Raw genomic sequence first — 20,711 nt, 5'->3', positions numbered from 1 at the left:
TTCCATACCAGTTTGATCCTCTGGGTTTGTCAGACAAACCCACACCATCATCTCAGTTTTGCCTTTTGTCACGTTATTTTTCTACTATCAAACACTCACATGTAAGGCTCAGAATTTCTGCTGTACGTTGTCACATAGAAAGAGATAATTAATGAGAATAAAATTCTGTGTAACATATAAAAATTTTCTAAAATATTTTATGGCACTTAAACCACAGTCCTGATTGATAATCCTGATTGGACAAGCAGCTGTGGGAGGGAAGGACACACACAACACAAATTGCACATTGTGGTCATCACAACCACAATGGGATTATCAACTGCTGACCTGCCTGACTAAAGGAATTGCACCAAGCCCTTTTCATAGATGGATATGTTTCCATTCCACTGTTTGCCTCCATTACTTAAAGGGAGAAAGAAACACTGCATATATTTATCCTGCTGTGCACTAGCAAAACGCAGAAATTCAAGTAGAGACTTGCTGAGAACCCTTGGAAACTCGTGTCTTTCATTCCAAATAAAATAATGGGTAAAATTATACAAAACAAATTAAATTACATATGGATGGTTTGTCATTTTTCAGCCAGTGGGAGATCTTTTCTTTATAGCAAAAAATGGAGTTAAAAAGGTTTCTTGAATATCTCAACATATACATTTTGAAATGTTCTAAATAGCCCTCCCCAGTGCCTCACTAATTTTAAGATTGTCTTACCCTTTAAGTGACCTGATCGTAATCACTTATGCAGCCAACTAATTCCCTGACTTGTTCATTAAGATTATTATTGAAAATATTCATTATGTGTGAGCACAATGAGAACAGGACAAGTTCTTGGCTCGCTGCTAATAAAAGATAAGTTTATTTTTTACCTTGAAAGGGAAAAAGAAAAGACTACTATTTCTCAATGTAAGCCTGTAAGAAAGATGATTTTTGAATATCTTAAATGTATGTACATAAAAAACATGTAATTCCTCCATATGAAAAGGAATCTGTGAAGGGATTTTACTCTAGGGCATGAGTTGTTGAGTATATCAACTACATTAAAATAAACCATAGGAAAATTATGGGATAAAAGACAAAGCAAGCTCTTCAGCCTTTGGGAAACTGAGCAAATCAGGCAGGAAGTTTTGTATATACAAAACTATAAAAGATAGAGTTTAAATCACTATAATTACAGGAGTTGATGTCCTATGGAATAAACTTCTTCAGGAAGTTTGTTTTTAAGACTGAAACCTGATATAAATGAATTCAATTGAAGTTTTTAAGGTTCAAGCAATAAATGAAAGGTGAAAAATCCATGGTAGAAGGCTTGGCTATCATTGTAAGGATAGCTGTATATCTACCTGCATATAGGTACAGTTATGAGGTAACCATGCCCTAAATGTGCTAAAGGTGTTGTTGGACCTGAACAGAACTTTGAGCAGCCCTGAATTCAGTCTCCAGATTCCTTGCATTTTTATTATTATTTTTTATGTGATTACATATGTGCTAGTTACAAAATTCTCTGAAATGCTGTGCCAAAACTAACATGCAAGATGAAAAATCATAGCAGCTTACAGAGGACATTTTTTAATGCATTGATAAATGAAATGTTAATTTCTTTAGATCAAAGAATCTCCTGCTGGAAGCAACACAACATGGTATTCAAATATATCACTGTTGCTAAACAGCCTTTTTTCAGATGAAAGGGTGCTGACAACATTTTTTATAACCATTTCTACACATGATGAACAGCTCTCATATGCAAATCATCTCCATCATTTTCTTCTGTCAAGGAGGAGAATGAATTGCCCTGTGCAATGTTTTGCAAAGTGATTTCTTGGATTGATTTTGCTTGTTCTGTTTGCTGAATAGGTAAATAAAATGTTTTCGTTTTCAGAACGAGCAGTGTTTGTGGTGTTGCTCACTTCTTTTCTCACCAGGTTTGCACTTGGTAACAGCAGGAGCTGAGTTGTCTCTGGATGGAGTAACAGGTTAAGATTGGAGTATTTCTGTGAGAAAGTGTTTGGGAGAGGTTTGAGGGTAGTGGGAATAGCTCTGGCATCCAGAAAGTGTGAAGGAAGGGAGAGAGTTGGCTGCTAGTTTTGCTCCTTCTAATTTCTTATTGTAGTTTCAGGATTTCAGGAGACTTTCTCTGTTTTGGGAAGAAAATAATTAAAAAGACGCTAGGTTTTGTTGCAAATAATTTTAGTAAAACTTTCTCCATGTTCCCAATTGGCAGGAAGTTTTGAAAAGAAATCTTTCCATTTGATTTAGAAAGATAACAGATTTTCTTTAAGAAAAGCCTCTAGCATTCATCTCCCCATGATTTAATTAACCTTATAGATAATTATAACAAAAACAAGAACAGGTTGTACGGAAAATTATATTCCACTTGCTCCTCAAATGAATAGTGCTGTATTTCATACAAAATCAGTCTTAATCTCAGAAGAAGGGAATTTGCACCTGGGAAATATGGAGTGTGTGGGCAGGCAGCAGTATTGCACTTATTGATGTGTTATGGAGTTAGAGAAGCTGAAAGCAAATCTGCTGGGTCAGACCATGCAGGTGAGGCAGCCAAAGGCAGAGGATGAAGTCATGCTGGAGGGTGAAGCCTGAGTTCAGCACCTTGCTCCTGGACATCCTCAAAGCAGACATCTCCTGACACAGAATGCAGATTCTCGGGCTGCTCCTGGGCTGACCTGTGGCTCTGCAGCACAGAGGACGCTGCAGTGTTTCAAACAAAGACCCCTGAGCAGCTCACCGTGGATGACAGTCAGCCTGGCCCCAGTTATCTCTCCCCAGTAAACAAGATTTGGGAGATGTCTGGGGGGCGCTGAAATCCCACTCTCACTCACGTGGAGCTAGGACAGGCCAAGATTTACATTCAGTTCAGGAACCTTCTTCTCTGGAGTTTCTCAGTTCAGATGTCACATGGGGAGTTATGTGGAGTAATCACAAAGGATAACATGTGGGAGACTAATGTCCATCTTTTTATTCCCTGCTGAGAAAAAGGATCTGCCCTGAAGGGCATTGCAGAGCGAAAGCCTGATGCAGCCACTTGGACTCAGCCTGGAGTTATTTTCTGTCCATGAATAACAGAAGAATCAGCATGATGCTGTAATTTTGTCACTGACACCTTAATCTGTTAATCTAGGCATTTAAATCACCTACAGGGTTTGGTGGCATTTTGATGAATGTCAGTGGCACCTAAAAGATGGCTTGGGTTCCCTAATGCAGATCCCTGCCATCTCTTTGTAGCTGTGAATACTAATTTAAGGCAAACTCTTCCTGTTTCAAGTGGCATAGGAACTTTCCTGGCACAGCTTTTCAATCTGAGTATGTGCTTCCTTATATTCATTTAATGATAAAATGACCTGGTCCTAGAATTTTGGTATAAAATTTTGAAGCTTAAATGGTTCATTATTTGCTTAGAAATAAGACTTGGAAAAAAATAGAGAAGAAATTATTAACATCTGAAATTAAGTCATATTTATCACACAGAAAACTTCCCAGAGAGCTGGATTAGGTCAAACCTGGGGCAGCTGTACTCAAGTTAAAGGAGAAGGGAATGCTGCTTGTACAAGAATGCAATCTGCTTTGAGCAACAGATCAGCTTTACAAATGTGCTTAACTTCAGAAATGTTACATGTGGGTACTTCATAGCTCCACACTCTCAAGACTCTTTCTTTTGTTCTTGCCTTCAAAGCTGAAAGCACTGTTCCAGCACCAAGATTCAAACACCAGATTTGAGGTGGCTCATGCTGGAGCACTGGATCCATAAGCTATTATAGCTCAGTGGTCGGGGCAAGCCAGTTGTTCCAGGGATGCAAAAATGGGACTTCAGAAGGCTGCTCCCTGTGACACATGCTAGCCAGTTTGGGAAGGAGAGGAGGAAACTTTTCTAAATGAGCAGCTTCCTGCACTGGCACCAGTGCTCAGTGGCCATCTGTGCAGCCTGCCCAAAGCACCCACAGCCACAGCTCTGTGAATTCACAGGCTGGCTTAAACCACCATGCAAACTACCAGGGAGTCAGCATTTGGAGTCTGCTTTTGAATTTTTCCTGCTTAAGTTTCATCCTTCATACCTCATCTGAACAGGAAGGCACCTTCTGGTTTGAGACATTGAAAACCACATCCAAATTTAAAAAACAACTTTACAGGACTGTGATGGTGTTCACAGGGGTCCCAGGTTTAGGGAAGAGATGAGGATTTGACTCCATGTTTCAGAAGGCTTGATTAATTATTTTATTATATATAGTACATTAAAACTATACTAAAAGAATAGAAGAAAGGATTTCATCAGAAGGCTAGCTAAGAATAGAATAAGAAAGAATGATAACAAAAGCTTCTGTCTCAGACAGAGAGTCCAAGCCAGCTGGGCTGTGATTGGCCACTAATTAGAAACAACCAACATGAGACCAATCACAGATCCACCTGTTGCATTCCACAGCAGCAGATAATCAATGTTTACATTTTGTTTCTGAGGCCTCTCAGCTTCTCAGGAGGAAAAATCCTAAGGAAAGGATTTTTCATAAAAGATGCCTGTGACACAGGACCTCAGCACAAACAGTCCTGGAACAGCCCAAGGGCCCTTCTGCATCAGTGCCTGGTCTCCAGCAGTGGTGATCACAGCAAAATAAGTGCAGGCAAGTGGTATTTTTATGCAGGAACACACTTGAACAAACCTTGCCAAAGACTTCCTTTGAAGCTAAAATGGCTTACTCAAGTTTGAGGTGGTGTCTTCATGTGAGAAAATCTCCCATAGTCCCTTCCTTTCATGAATTGGTCAGTTGTGCCTTTTGATCTGATTGTCCACAACATTTCATGAGTTCTATTGTTTAATTTTATGTTAATAGATACCTCCCTTTGATTGCTGGAACACTTATCCTGCACAGTATTTGATGCCCATGTCCCACAAAGCTCATATATCGTGATTACTTGCCAGCAGTCACTCCCTGTTCTCCTTTTCTCATACTACTTCTATTCTGGGGGTTTTCTGCAGTTTTTAACTGTATGAGTAGCAGGTGTGTAGCACCAAAAAATTTGGTTTTATGGTATTTACACCTTACAGACATGAAGCATTGTTTCAGCCATTTTCAAGTAGATGATATATCAGAGACTATGAGCAAGTAAGCAGAGATCATGGAAAAGGAACTTAAAAAAACACTTAAAAATATTTTTTTTCAGATAAGGTAGGTTTACAAATGGATCTAAAATGTGCAGAATGTGCACTTTGCAGATGGATTTAAGACAGAGATACTTTTAAATATTAAAAAAACAAATCATACATAGTAAAGAAATACATTAAAGTGTCATATCAGTAAAACTTTCAGTGATGCTTATTTCTCTTAAGTCAGAGAAGTTTGGGCCAGATTCCTAATTATCTATTCTTCTAGTATAAAATTTTAGGAGCACATTTTTTATCAGATTTAAACTGATACAGTGGTTATTACTCTCCACATCTATTTTTAAGTCATACAAATTTAATCTATCCAGTGTGTACTGAGGCCATGATTTCTCTGTATTTAATTCACAGTTCTCTTAGGGTGCTCTTGTGAGGCCCCACCTGGAGTGCTGCATCCAGCTCTGGGGCTCTCAGTACAACCAAGACATGGTCCAGAGGAGAGCCATGGAATGGTCAGAGGGAGGGAGCACCTCTCCTGAGAAGAAAGCTGGAGGAGAACACCTTAGTGCAGGTCTGTGTTGACAGGTTAAGGGGAGATGGCTTTAAGATGAAAGAGGGTAGATACAGACTAGATATTAGGAGTAAATTATCTCCTGAGAGGGTGGTGACAGGTTGCCCGGAGAAGTTGTGGATGCATCATCCTGGAAGTGTCTGAGGCCAGGTTGGATGAGGGTTTGAGCACCCTGGTCTAGTGAAAGGTGTCCCTGCCCATGGCAGGGGGCTGGAATGAGATTATCTTTAAGGTCAGTTCCAACCCAAACTATTCCATGATTCTGAGGTCCCTGTTTTCTCCAGTGAATAGGCAGTGGTTCAAAATGTGCTAAATAAAAGCCTGCCTTGCATTTATTCTTGAAAAAAGTAATTGGAAGTTCTAAACAACTATTTTTGTGTTTTAAAGGGTATGGATAATTATTCTTCTTTCTGACTTACCTATTGATGCCTCCTGTTATGTGCTCATCATCCAAATAACCCAGTGAAGCAAATGACAGTTTTACCTAGGGGTTTGAAGGCAGAGTTTTAGCCTTAGAAATGTGTTTATTTTAGGAGTTCCACAGAAAAGCTAAATTGTTTTATTTCTAGCACTAGATATGCAAAATTAGAGAGAGAGAGAATGCAGTTGAGAAATTCACATGCCTGTAAGAAATACAACTACATTACTGTATTATATTCCATTACATCATCTGAAAATTTGTTTTTCCTTCACATGATGTGTTCTTGCAAAACACACTTGGTATACACAGCTTTTGCATGCAGATGTCTATTAAGCCTTCATAAAACAGGTTTGTTTATGGAGTGCCTTTGAATCTCTGTTTAACTACAAAGCTTGTCAATCTCTGTTCCAGCACAGCCTTAGCCTCAGGAGTAATGGCATTAACTCTAATTATTACAAAATAAGTCCCTATCAATCTCTTCAAGAACTAATTAACAGCTTTGTTATGCAAAAATGCCTGCTTCCATCAGATAAAGGGAGAATGCAGATAAAGCTGTGAAATGCAGGAGTCATGCTGCAGCATGGCAGGGTTATCTAATTCAGTGAGGATGACTGCTACAGCCTGAAATCTTCATGGAGAGGATTATGTGTGTCCAAACCCACTGTGTCACACACAGACAGAGAGCACACTGATGTGCAAAGGGAACTGGGCCCTTTTATGAAAGGAACATACCTTTGTTAACTTTTTCCACAAGAAGTTTCAAGTCTATAATTAGTACTGTCTGTCAGTGCTTTAAAATAAACCATTGAAACAGATTGGAGGGCATGTTTTTACTTATTCAACCTAGTGTTTTTTTGATTTAATATTCTTAAAATGCTCCAAGAGTTGCTATGTCCCAATGGACCACTGTGCTGGCATACTTGCATTTTGATATGCTAAAGGAAATATCAAAATAATGAGAAACAATGCTTATTTCCTAGAATGTTCTTTTAAACTGTGCTGTAAACAAGCTATAATTGGGGAGCTTTCATGCTTCCTGCTAACCTTACTAATCTTTCTCATTTGAACTGACAAGTTTCATGGTATTAGTTTTGTACAATTAAATATAGGCCTCTTTTCTAGGATTTCTCTTTTTTTTAGTTTTCTGGACTCAAAGCAGTAACTCAAATGTAGGAATTTAAGTGTTATTTGAGGTGCTCTAATACATACCTGCATATGCTGCCACTACACTGGCAACCTCAGCACATTGTTATACACAGAGATGTCCAAATTCAGGTTTAGTCCATGAGCTGAATCTCATTCTGAAAGACAAAACAATTAGCTTTGCCTCGATTTTATCCAAAGTTTTCCAGCTTGTAAACATAATTACCCAATTATCCTAAACCCTTAAGTATAGGACAGGAAGTAAGGATATTGAATAAGCATCACAACAGTTCAGACAGCACATAAGACCACATAAGTGGTCATGTTCTTTATTTATCACAGAGAATTGCCACTGAATTTTCTGCTACAGAAGGGGAGACTTTCAGTTGTAGTGAAAAAAACAGTGGATTCCTCAGCACTCAACAAGAGCATGGAATGGGAAACAGCTTAGATAATAGGTTAGCTCTTGGCTATAATGCCTAATTAAAATATTTTGTAACCGTTCTGATGGCAAACTGGCATCTCTACACGTTTCACAATGGCAGGGTGTTTTGCTAGCAAGAACACCACTGTTGCCAAAGTAGCCTGATCAGGGTATAATAAACAGATTGTAAAATGTGTGAAGAAAATCTGATCCTATTAACAGATACATATTGAACATTTCCAGGGAAAGCCAATGCTGCTGTTCACATATGTGCAGATTTGTCACAGGAAACCTGTGAGACACATCCACCTGAAGAACAGCAGGGCTGTTGTCAGGCACACGAAACTCTCAGAATGAAAATTGCAGGGAGATGTTTGCTGTGCCTGAATGCTACTCAGCATCACTTTGCCAGGCTGGACAATCTGGAAACAATTCTGAGAGCACATCCACAGGAACGAGTGCTCTGCCTGCCATGCTGACCCAGCTGGCATGGGTTTCTGGAGTGGGATACCCAAGCCCTATCCCTGACACCATCCAGGTGGGATGCCAAAACACCCACCTGCCTTTTCTCTGCCACACACCTCAAAATCACTCCATGTGTTTTACAGAACTTTTCCTTCTCAGTGCGCAGAAGATCCAATATTCCAGCTCTTTTGGCCCCTGTGATGCGATTTCAGAGTGCTGATGCTAAAGAACAGACTTTTCCTGACAAGTAAAAGCACTCACAGAGCAATTGGAAGTGGAGGTTATGAATAAAAGATCCTGACTAGTTTAAACAAAGAGTATTTCTGGGAGAGGTTGCTGATACAAAGTGTTGGGGTAGCCTGTGTTCTTTGTTAGCTACTTTTGTGATAGTAGTAGTCCTTAAGGTTCTTTATCACATCTGTACTTCATGCAGTTCATCTCTGCTACTCCTGATCACATCATATTGGAAACAGCTGTTTGTTTTTTCCTGTGATGCAAGAAACAGTGAAGTGTCAAAAAAATTACCCAATGTTAGGTCACAGGAAAGCATCTGCTCACACAATGATGAGTTTAACTGTGGTGTAGACTGTGGCATGCTGTGGTGGATGTCAAAATGAAATATACAGGAATTAAACAAATGGGAAAAAAATCATAAAAATCATGTTTCTATTAGGAAGTCTCTATCACAGAAAAGTGATATCATAGTAAAGAAGTTTGAAAGTAAAGAAGTAGTAGTGATATCATAGTAAGTGATGTCATAGTAAAGAACACAGAAGGTTCCACCTGAACATGACAAATCAAGTTTGTCATGTTCAGGTGGAACTTTCTGTGTTCCAGTTTCTGCCTGTTGCCTCTTGTCCCATTGTTTGGAACCACTGAGGAGAGCCTGACTCCATCCTCTTCATCCCTTCAGATACAGACACTGATGAGGTTGTGTCTCCAGCCTGGACAAGCCCAGTTCCCTCAGCCTTTCCTGAAGCTTTGCTCCCTTCCCACAGCCCCTGGTGACATGAGATGCACCCAGAGGTGTTGGAAAGGCTGTCCAGGGGAACCTGGAGCAGTTCTGCACCCCACAGCAGCAGTGCAGGTGTGGGGACACTGTCACCATGCCCAGGGTGCAACGAGAACCCAGGGTCAGACCCGCCCAAGGTGTGCATCCCTGTGCTGCAGGAAATGCTGCTCATGGATTTGTACTTCCACACAACACTCCTGATGCAGTTAGAGCAATTCCCTGATTTATTCTTCAGTCTGTTCCCACAGGTGGAGAAATAAGGAGAAGTGCTTTGCAGACAGAATGATTGCTGTGAGGACATGGGTTTGTCACTGGGATCCCAATGCACACTTGGGATTTTCTGTAGCAACACAAACAACAAACGTAGAACTTAAATTCAAATTCACCCTCCCTAGGCTCTTCTTCCAACAGAAGCTCCAATAAAAACCAGAAATTTACTGATATATTTAGTGTCTGTCCTGTTTTACTTAAAAAAAAATCCAAGTATGAACTGCTCAGTCCCAAGAGAATGATTTTTGTGATGAAACTTTCCCATGTGCCCACAGACAAATCCGGTAACTCTCATGTCTCATTTCATGCTTCCCAAAAGTGACAATGCAACAAACTGCTGTGTTAATACCATTATAAATTAAAATCATGTTTAGCAATCCAGGACATACTTGCTAAGAACAATTAAAACAAACCACTTTGTACAAGCCAGTGGCAGCTTTAATGTCCAAAGAATTCAGTCCTCCTCAGAATTAACCCTTCACTGTCCAATAGTTTTCTTACTTGCCTTAAACACTGGAGGATGAGATGCCTTCAACTTACAAAAATGTATACAACTCTATATTGTTGCTCATAATGCATATTAGAGATGCCCTTTCTTTTGGTAGATATGTATATCCAGAATGTGCTTGAGTTAAAATAAAAAATAAAATTATTTAGGCTGTAATATTAATACTGAAATTTTGCATGTCAGTACTTTTTTGACAGCTTTATAAAAAGTGATTTCTACATTACCATGAAGACTTTAATCACATTCAATTGTTTTAACCTTTTCTCACTATTCCTAGTGATGGATTGAAATACAAAGAAGTAGCAAAGGACTTCTGGGAAAGATTAAAAAAATCACAAATTTAAAATCCTTTTTCTTTGTCTCTGCCTGATTTCCTAAAAAAGCATGAAAAAAACCCAAAACAATTTCATGGGCAATGAAAGTATTTGAATATGCAAACTGTCACTGTAGAAACATCAAAGTTTCTACAGTTTCTACAAAAGCTAAAAATATCAAAGTTAGATGCAGAATTATGGGAGTTCACATTAGATTTCAAGCTGGCTCATTCAGAAATTTGAGTCTAATGTCTAGGGGCTGTAATGTACTTTGAAGCATTTTTGACTATTCACATAGGACTGGTTCTCTCCAACATTTCTTGCTTCCACATAATAACAGAGTGAGCAGAACTATTCATATGTGCAAGCATCCAGAGAAAATGTTAAAAAATGACATATTTTGATGTGAAAAGAAAATAGAGAAGTAATAATGCCCCCTCCCCAACATATTCACATGTGAAGAAATTTATAGATCACCAAGTGTAGGTGCAAGGGAGGTAGGAGATGTTCAACCAAGAAAACCTTTACAGTGGAAGGATTTATTTTTAATAAATTACTTCTGCATAGGATTTCCTCTTATAAGTTGTGGAAGCTGCCCAAAAAGACTGAAATTGCAAGTAAAGCTAAGTTGTGCAAGCAGAATGAGGGGGAAAAGAGGTGTAAGGAATTGACTGTAAGCTCTTGTAAATCTCTTTAGTTCCACTCAGCTCAGCTGACCCGAGTGAGTGTATGCCAGCCAAGGGAGTTGCTCTGTGCTTATAAAAAGTGTGAAGAGATAAAGAAAGTCAATCTATCTGGTGTCTAAGTCTCTTTGTTACTCTTCAGAAACCCATCTGCTGCCTCTGTATGATGTCCTATTATAGTGGCTATTATGTGTTCTGCGTGGCCAATTGATTAGCTCTAATCCAACACCAGTTGCCCTGAAGCAGATTAATGTAATTATTTCATTTTCACTGCAGCACTGGCTTTGTTCACATTTTAATTCTTGTATGTGGCTCCTATGAAACCAAGGATCTCTGTGTTCCACCCAGGTGACCTCATACTGGGCATCACACACATTTCAAGGGCAGGGAAGGTGGGGGATGTCCTTAATTCCTGCCTGTCTTCCACTAAAATGGACTCCTATAACAAATCTTATTCCATATGAACAGTAATGTTTAGAATGAGAAATGAAAGATGATATCCATCCAATCTGGCTCTGGGATCCAAACAACTTAACAGGAGTTAAAATGGCCAGGAGTATGTGGCAGTTCTTGATTCCCCAGTGCAAGAAGATGTGCAGATCAGGAGATGAGCCCTCATCAGGAGAAAAACAAACTGAATAAATCAAAGTTCCTATTGTGATGGCTTGGAAAGTGCCTCCCTGGTCTGTTTTATCTGTATCTTCCTCAAGGTTTTGAGTGGGCTCAAAGAACTGTATCAGAAATTTTCTAAGAAAATAATTTAGGATGTTTTGAGGGGGAAAAAATGGCTCTATATTGATACCAAATGCTTGTGAACATGTATAATTTTCAGCAATGTATTTGTAAGGAGGGTGAAGTATCTGATGAGAAGAGTGCAGCCTGTCATGGTTAGAGCATCCATCAGAGGTGATGGTCAAAATTAATTCCATAGCTAAATCATCAGAGGTCTGTCAGTGTAAACAAAAGTAAAAATATCACAAGTGGGCTTTATACTGGGTATTGTAAAAACAGAATATCTGTGGTCTTCTTCTGAATATAACTTGCTTATCTTGCATTTTCACCAATGCCCACATCTAATTTATGCCATCTTTTGCATCACTTCTGACACTGATCTAATGATCTCTTTTGTGATGTAGCTGACTACACAACTTCCAGTTTCTTATGACAGGAATCCTTCATCTTCCAATTCACTAATTGTAGTCTTTTGCTTTTTGTCAATTTATAATATCATTTTAGTCTTACTTATACCAGATGTGGATTGGAAATTCAGGAATGCCCTTTAACAAAGATATACCAAGGCTAATGGAATCTAAGTCACAAAAAGAGTTTGTTTTCCAACAAACCAAGGTTTCACATAAAGATTTTGTTGTATTGATTCCTTTTTAAAACAAACTAGTTGTCTGGGAATACTGTCATTCTCTACTGTAAAAAAAAGAAAAAAGGAAAGAGAAGAAAAGGCCATTATAATCGTAATGGCATTTCTTAAGGCTTGAAGAAAATTTTGTAGAAAAGGAGTAATAAATTAAAAAAAATAATGAAAAAAGTCAAATGAAAATATGATAAAACCACAGATTGTCCCACATGTTTCTATTAAAAATACTCAATCTCCTTTGATAAAACACTTCAACTTCCCATGAGGAAAAATGCAGTAAATATCTGGACTTCAGTAAAGTATTTGGGACTGGGTCACAGGAAATTTCTTGGGCTGGAGACAACTAATACAAGAACTGGAACTTGGCTAAAGCATTGTTTAGATGGAAGATGACAAGCTGTACCTAAACAAGAAGCCTTGGATCTCATGGACATTGCAGTGGGATTTCTCAAGGATCAAACCTGGGCTAACTTAATGTAATGTTTTCATTATGACTCTGGCACAGAAACCCAGAAGTGAGCTAATGAAACACGACAACACAGCATTTGAAGTCATTGTCACTGTGGGGAAAGATGGGGATGCCATAAAGGAAGAATTGGAAAGCCTTTTGTTGGAGAGATAGGAATGGGAGAAAATTCCATGCCACGAAATGTGAGAGGACTGGTTTAGGCAGCAATAAAACTTTCTGCTGGAGGGGTTGGATGCTGAGGGTTTGAAAGCAGCAAGGAAGAGAAGCAGACTGCAGAGCAGACCCACAGCAGGACTGAGAGCTGCTGGTGCTGCAGAGCTGTGTGAGGGCACAGGGGCTCCACAGGGAATGGGGGAAAGTGCCTGGGTGCAAGTCATGGCCAGACTTCATCTGGTGCCGTGCCCACATTCTGACACTCAGACACTGGAAAGAGGGATTAAATTGGGGAAAATGCCAGGCAGCACCATAATGTGGAAGTAATTTGAATACTTATAGGTACTAATTATAGAATAATAGAATCTCAAAAGCTTTGGGATGGAAGGTTTTTCTTAAAGATCATCTAGCTCCAGCCCCCCTGACAAGGACACAGTTGTGGTTTGTTCTCAATTGTGACTGACTGTGGCAGAGCTGTCCTGTGGTTTAGCCTTGCTGCCTCTGCAGAGCCATGGCCAGGTGAGAGCACTTCCAATAGCACAGAAAGCCTGACCATGAACATTTCTTCAAGATCTCACATTGTGCTGAAAAACAAGCAGGGGAGGCTGAAAAAATAGTGGTAGTGTTTGAATAGCTTTGACTGGATATTTTCTGTACAAGCTACTTCACAACCTCATTGTGTCTGTGTGTTTTCTATATACAGCATCATGCTCTGTTATGATCTGACTCCATAAAATTGAGTAAATTAATGTGGTAGCAGTGCATTCCAGAATTGCCTGAAAGCTCAGCCATCTTTGTGCCCCTATTAGAACTGCTTCTAGTTCATTCCCAAGCCAAACAGACAAATCCAAGCATCTTAGTTATCCTGTGGATGGAAAATGTTGAGAGCCACCTTGCCCATCTCAGTTGCAGAGACTGTAAAAGCTTTCCATTCCAAATGACCTGCTTTTTCTATAATAGAAGAAGTGAATAATTTTAACTTCAGCTGCTGGTACACTGTCTGCTCAATCCATAAAACTCTCATCCCTGGATAAGGAAGTTAAAGAAGCCTAGGATGAAAAATAACAATAATAATAGTAATATTGATAATAATAACAATACTAAAATACAGCAGAGGCTGTAATATAGAACTTAAGTGTCTGAGAGAATACAGTGAGCCAGGACTTCAGCATTTCTTACAACCTTCTTTTCACTAAAGGACACAAAGCCCTTAGTCAGCCTGATTATTAGATTAGGCTATTATGAGGAACTGATCTGTCTAATGAAGTCTGTAATTTTTTTTCATATTCCTGCTCATCTTGCAGTAGGATGTTTGTTGGTTCCTTTTCAGTGTTTTCTTTGAGAACATTTTTCATTATAATTCCTTCCAGAGTGATTTTCCAGTGCTGGGTGATGGTTTTCAGTAAATACTTTATTTCTAACATTGCTTAAAAATAAATAAAATTTTAAAAATCCCAAACTTCAGAGCTACCAAATTAGGAAAGAGAAGCTGAAAAGTAATTTCAACTTAAACAAAAAACTGGAGGGGAAAAACCCCATTGATTTATCTATCTGAGTCATAAGCAAATATGTTTCTAATTCTAGTTTGAAATTATATTCTACATTTCAAAAGAGCAATTAAATTTAAAGAAAACAAGCATGTTTTGAAAAGGACTCAAGAGCTGAACAGAACCTTCCTGGGTGCCCCACTGTAGAGTTTTTTGATCTGGGCTTTTCCTACTTAGCCTAACACTCAGATCCTGGACATATATTTTGATTTGTTTTTGCATTTGGCTACCAACACCAGGAGCGCAGACTCAGTGTGGCTGCAGAGGCTGGAGGCTGCTCAGCTGAGCAGAGTCAGTGAATACCTGGGAGCCTTTCAGCAGGGGATTACAGCCCTGCCAGCGCTTCCCAGAACAGCTGCTGCAAGGAGCTCCTTTCCTTCAATTCCTGCTGCCTGTAAAAAGAATTAAGTAGCAAAGGAGGGCTTGCCACAGGACCTGTGGCCAGGTCTGCTGGAGGAGCCGAAGCACAGACATTTTGCTTTCTCCAGGCATGTGTAAGCCCCTTAGCTGGAGCTAGCTGGGAAAAGAGGTGTTTAAAGGTTTAAAAGAAAAGCGAAGAAAACCTGCTCACACCACCGGTGTTTCCGTAACCTGTGCATGAACTTTTAAATCGAGTAGCTTTGTTCATAAGCCTCAGTTATCTGGCATAGAACAGCTTCATCACTAGTGCCAAAAGAACCCCATGTGGTTTAGAAAAAGCACCCCCTTAAATACACTAATGCGAGAAATAAATATATAAATGTGTTCTAAAAACTCATATTATCAAAAATTTGTTTTTAAAGGCCCAATTTCTGAATAGTACGGCTTGAGGATCCGTTTCATCAAAACATTATGGAGGGATAAAAGAAAAACAGGTTTAGTGTGTAGAAAGCAAATACCAAGCAGGGTGTTTCAAAAAAGCTAAGTATTTTGCTTTTAATAAAAACCTTTTGTGTTTTTCCTAGACTCAGAAATCACAGCAGGTCAGTTGAAAAGTCAAGCTACTTGTCTGATGGAAATAAAAGGCAGATTAATCTGCTACAACCCTTCTGTCTTCCTTGGGAGGAGGTAACAGTGCAGCTGAACTCCAAGTGTAACCATAAGGAGATCTGTTTTTGTGGAAGGGAAGCAAAGAGTGAATTCCACCTGTTTGGGTTAGGAACAAGTGTGTGGTCTGGTGATGGCCCAGGTTCAGCTCTTTTGAAGGCTTGTCCAAGGTAATCTATCTCTGTGTCCTGTCTCCCAGCTCATAGGAAAGTCTAACACCAATTCCTTGGAAACTGTTATAAGGAAGACACCAATTACTCTAGATTCCCAATTCTTACAATCCAGTGAAAGACATGCAATGCATTTAATGGATAATGAGCTTTTCAAACATCAGTCTTGCAGTGCTGTGCTCTGGGGTTTATTTCACACATTTGGGGTTTATTTCTTCTCTGACAGAGAGACAGCAAGGGGAGCTGTCTATCAGATTCACTGCACCACACAGTGAGGAATTGCCCAGGTGTGATGAAAAGATCCCAAGGGATGAATTCTTGGGCCCTGACAAACTGGGATGGGTCTCTCTTTGGAGCAAGATTTTTATGAAATAGGTCTTAGGTTTTGCAGTAACACATTTGGGCCTTTTGGGAAGGGAACCTCTGAAGGGATCTCCAACTCACAGAAGCAAAATGCCATAAGGTGGTTTCTTACCTGCCCCTGTAACTCCAAGACTCATCATATTATTTTAGGGCTTGAAATAGCTGACAGATTTCTGAAAATTCAGCTCCAAGCTGTATGCTCATATAAGATCAGTTTCCATTGAACATGGATAAAACATCAGCCTACAGGATGTGGCAGAGAAAAGCTTGGAAATTCAAACCATAGCAACTTCAGCAATAAAAAGAAAATAGGAGATAGCTGAAAACCATGCTTGAATAATATTATAGATTTTGAGTCTCTTGTAAGCCAATGACTGTTTTTTCTCGTGTTTGGGAATGGTAACAATTAATGTTGCCTACAGAATTCCTGATAATATTACTCAATATATGTTCCTTTGAAACTCCTGAGGGATATCTCCTCAACCTTGGAATTTGTTCCTGTTTGTTTTTAAAAAATCCTTCTTTGTTTCTAGGCCTTGACTGAGCAAAGCACACATTACATGAAGAGTGTCTGAAAAAAGATTTATGCAGGTGACATTGCAACACCACTCAAATGCAATCCAATTGTTTATATTAAAAGCAATTGGTGATACAAGAATATTTAGGCCAATCCAACAAGAAGCTGGCAGGGCAGTTAATTTTCAGTCTGCGTATAGGTGCCTATGATATGTTTCCTTTTTTGTTTTAGTGAGGTACTTTCAAACAGTTCCTTAAATTCACATTCAAAGATGAATGTAGTCGTGTTATCTTGGCTCCTACTTAAAAGGTTTAAGTTTAATTAATATCACCCAGATTAATATCAGAAAAACTAACTTGTGACTTCAAGGAGCAAAACTGGTTGATGGCTGAAAATCAACTTAAAATCTGCAGTCATGGACCTCTGCTAACAGAGAATGGGAAATCACTGCATGCAAGGACTCAGATAATCAAATCCTTTCTAGGAGTGGAGCAAACAACTCATTTGGTAATAGAATTTGCCCACACATCATACAAGTGCTGGTAATGTCTGAATTTAGAGTTAACAATGGAGCTTATAGCTGTTACACCTCAAGGATGAGCAGAACTAAGCAGAGAGGGCTAAGCCGGAGGCCAGAGTTGGAATGAGCATCCTTTTCTAACACACGTGGTTTCCAGGTGCAGCACTCTCCTGTCTTTTTTCATTTGGTATGTATGAGTGAATTGCTAAACCAATCCTTTTCCATCGCATTTCATTATTTTTTTTTCTTCAAATTATAGTCTGTAATTCAATTTGTGAATAGTCTAAAAAAATTTCTAGCACTAATGAGCTTTTTAGACACGAAAATATTCCATATTTTCTAAATTGAGGTGTTACATTTCTTTAAGAGGATATTTGAACTAGGTGACTCATATGATCCAGAAACATTTTTATTACAAAAACTTAATTATGAAAATATAATATAGAGTCTACATCTATATATGGCAAATCTGAACAGATAAAAATCCATATTTCAGGTACCTTGTCATAAGCCCTGGAATATTTTGCTAAATTCTAAAGCCTGGACTTGGCTAAATCTAGGCTGTGCTCCCACTTTTAAATGATTAATTTTTTGGCATCCAGAGTGTCCTGTTGAGCTTCTCAGGTTTACAGAATGATGACATTTTTGAGGGTATATCTGATCCAGGCTTGCCCATTTAACTTTCCTGGGATTTTTATTATTATGCATCACACTGTAATGAAAGACATGCATCAGTTCTCTTGCCATACAAAGTTACTGAGACAGTGACCTGAAGTTTACATTTATTTGCTTTAATGAGCCTTTACCATGCTTACATGTAGATTGCATTGAGCCAAAAGTGAAGAGCTGTGATCTAAATCAAGGATACTGTAATAAGTGAACAAGGGTATCATGTAAGAGAGGAGAAAAGACAACAAGGGTTAAATATTGCTTGGAATATTTGGACTGGAAATATGTTAACAGAGTGAGTTTGTTTTAAAAAGCAAGGATTTTCAGTCTGAGTGGGTCCTTTTGCGGCTGCAAAGATTTATATAATTTTAAAGCTATTTTCTAGCATTAAATGCCTTCTTTCTTACCATGACAAGAAGCAAATAAAAGATGTCTTATGTGCTCAGCAAGAACTTAATCCAGCTGGACAGAATGAGGTACAAATGCAATTAATATCTCTTTACCAGCAAATATATTATGTTTTATAGGGTCTTATTTTTCAGAAATTACTCAAGTAAAGCATCCTGATCAGTATCTAGCCTACAAGACAAGATATTTTATAACCATTAGGAATTCTCTGAGCAATTGAATTTGCATTTTGTAGGCTCAGCTGCTAAAACTAACTGGACATTTTTGGTTCTACCTCTCAGATATCTCAGTTAGAAACTGATTTTCCAGGTCAGTGCTCACCACTCCTTAAAATTATGTCTCCATTAAAATGACACAAGCTGGACTGAAAACCTCCTTCTCTTGTGATCTTGGTTTTAGCAGCTTTCTCTGCCCTAGGATAGCTCCTCTAAAGATAGTGAGGATGCTGCTGGCCTTTCTTTTGCAGTGTTGTGAGCAGAACCCAAGAACTGGAGTGATTTCCACCTCTGTGGATGTGCCAGAGAATGCCAAAGACCAGCTCTTCATGAATAGTCTTCTATTTGTTATTCTTCTACTGCCTATCCTGTCTCTGTGGCCCCTGGAATATATTCCTTTTTTCTGCCTGCACTTTCTCTGCTCCCAATGCTACTTCCTGGAGGAAGGAAGTTTAAGGATACTGAAGGGCTTGAGAGGAAAGTTAATGCTGAGAAAGAAAGAAAAAGGAAAGATGGTCTCTACTCTAAAGCTTTGAGTATTTTCCACTTCTTTCAAAGGCCTGAATGAGACCCTGGCAAAGCTAAAAGGCCATGAAAGGACAAAAGCCACTTTGTTTTTGGGCTGTTTCTCTGTGTGATTTTTTAGGTTTTTTCCAAGTGTTTCAGACAATAGTCCCTGGGCAGGAATGGCTGATGGACTTTTTGTCTGGTTGCATTGTCCAACACTCTGTACCAACTCCAGTACCTGTGGAGAAGGAGAGCAATTGCTGTGAGTCACCAGTGACTGCTTTCAATGTTTTTGTAAATATATTTTAACACAACTCTAGGAACAAATGTAACTTCAGGAATTTATATCAGAGCAGAATTCAGGCATCCTCCATTCTCCATCATTTTTCCCAGAAGCATCTAGGCATGTGGCTATAAAACTAGGAGCCAGGGGATTATAAACACTAATTTTCACTCTTCTCCTCTGCAACTGTGGGTATTTGGAGGCAAGCAAGCCTTTAACTTGGTTAAAAACAGTAACTTTCAGATGTTATTCCTACAACATAGAATATCAAAAGATTATTTTTAATTCCCATGCTGTTTAGTTATCAAGCAAACAAAGGAAAATTGTTATACAAGTTGTTATACCTTCCAGCCTGAATTTAACACTCATAAACTACATATTACAACTATACATGAGAAAAAAAAAAATCGTATCCACACATTGTATGTTATATTCTGTGCACTTTCCATTTTTTTCCACTATCCACTTGAGATAGGATTTCAAAGTCATTCACAGGGCTTATGGAAGCTTGCATTGATGGATGAAACTCATACTCACCATGTGCATGGGAAAAAGCTCTTTGTGTAATCCTCATAAATCCTGTAGTGATGTGAGTGCAGTTTCAGCTGGGATATTCCAAAGGAAAATGGAAGATCAAATTCCAACTGCATGTGTTAATTAGATAATATTCCTTTTTTGTGCAACTGTTATCTCATGGGATTCATATAAGGGTAGACAAATGTGCAGTCGATTGGGATATTCACTGATTGTCTCTGGAGGCCCAAGTCCTACCAGGAGTCACATGGGTTAAGTTATCCCTCTTAATTTGCTGTTAGACAAAACCATGACCTAATGTGGTAAAATTGGTTCTTTTTGCTCAAGGAGGGGGCACAGGCTGTTCTGACAGGGATGCTGCGGGTCAGGCCTGAGATGTGCTGGAAGGTTTGTGAGGACAAATCCAGCAGAGCTTCTTCTCCTACTCTGCCCTGCTTAAGCAAAAGCATCTCCATGGGGCAGTGAGGAGAAAAACTGGAAGAGCACCAGGAGCTATTTACACAACTGGAACCGTTCCGCCCTCAGTCAAGTGAAGCAAATAGCTGTTAAAGCATTCTCTATTCCAGCCATCCAAGAGCAACACCACAAAGTGGACACCACAAGGAGCCAGTTGCCATGGGCACACAAGTGTCCAGCTGGGAGAACACCCACAGACACTGAACTCTGCTTCAGCAAACCCCAGCTCCAGCTCTCTTTATGCCAATGTTGCTGTCACTCAGCTTTGAGAGCAACCTAGGAGCTTCGGAGGAAATATGTGGAGGCACTGCATAGGCCCAGCTCTGAGATGAGGCAGGAAAGAGGCAAACACAACATGCAGTTTAGACAGAGGTGGGGTGTCTTGTTTTCTCACCCCAGGCTCCACAGACACTGGTTTCACTTGAGGAGCTCTTCAAATCAGTGTATCTGACCTAACACAGCCTGCCCAGTGTTCAGCTCTCAGGGAGTCCTTAGATGAATTCTGGTAGGGATGGATAATTGTTGTAATTAATAAAGAACCAGAACCAAAAACCTGAGTGATAGTCTCTGGAAGCACAACAACCTTT

Source organism: Ammospiza nelsoni, chromosome 5, assembly GCF_027579445.1.
Source record: "Ammospiza nelsoni isolate bAmmNel1 chromosome 5, bAmmNel1.pri, whole genome shotgun sequence".
In the NCBI taxonomy this organism is placed as follows: domain Eukaryota; kingdom Metazoa; phylum Chordata; class Aves; order Passeriformes; family Passerellidae; genus Ammospiza; species Ammospiza nelsoni.
This window is presented reverse-complemented; position numbering follows the sequence as displayed.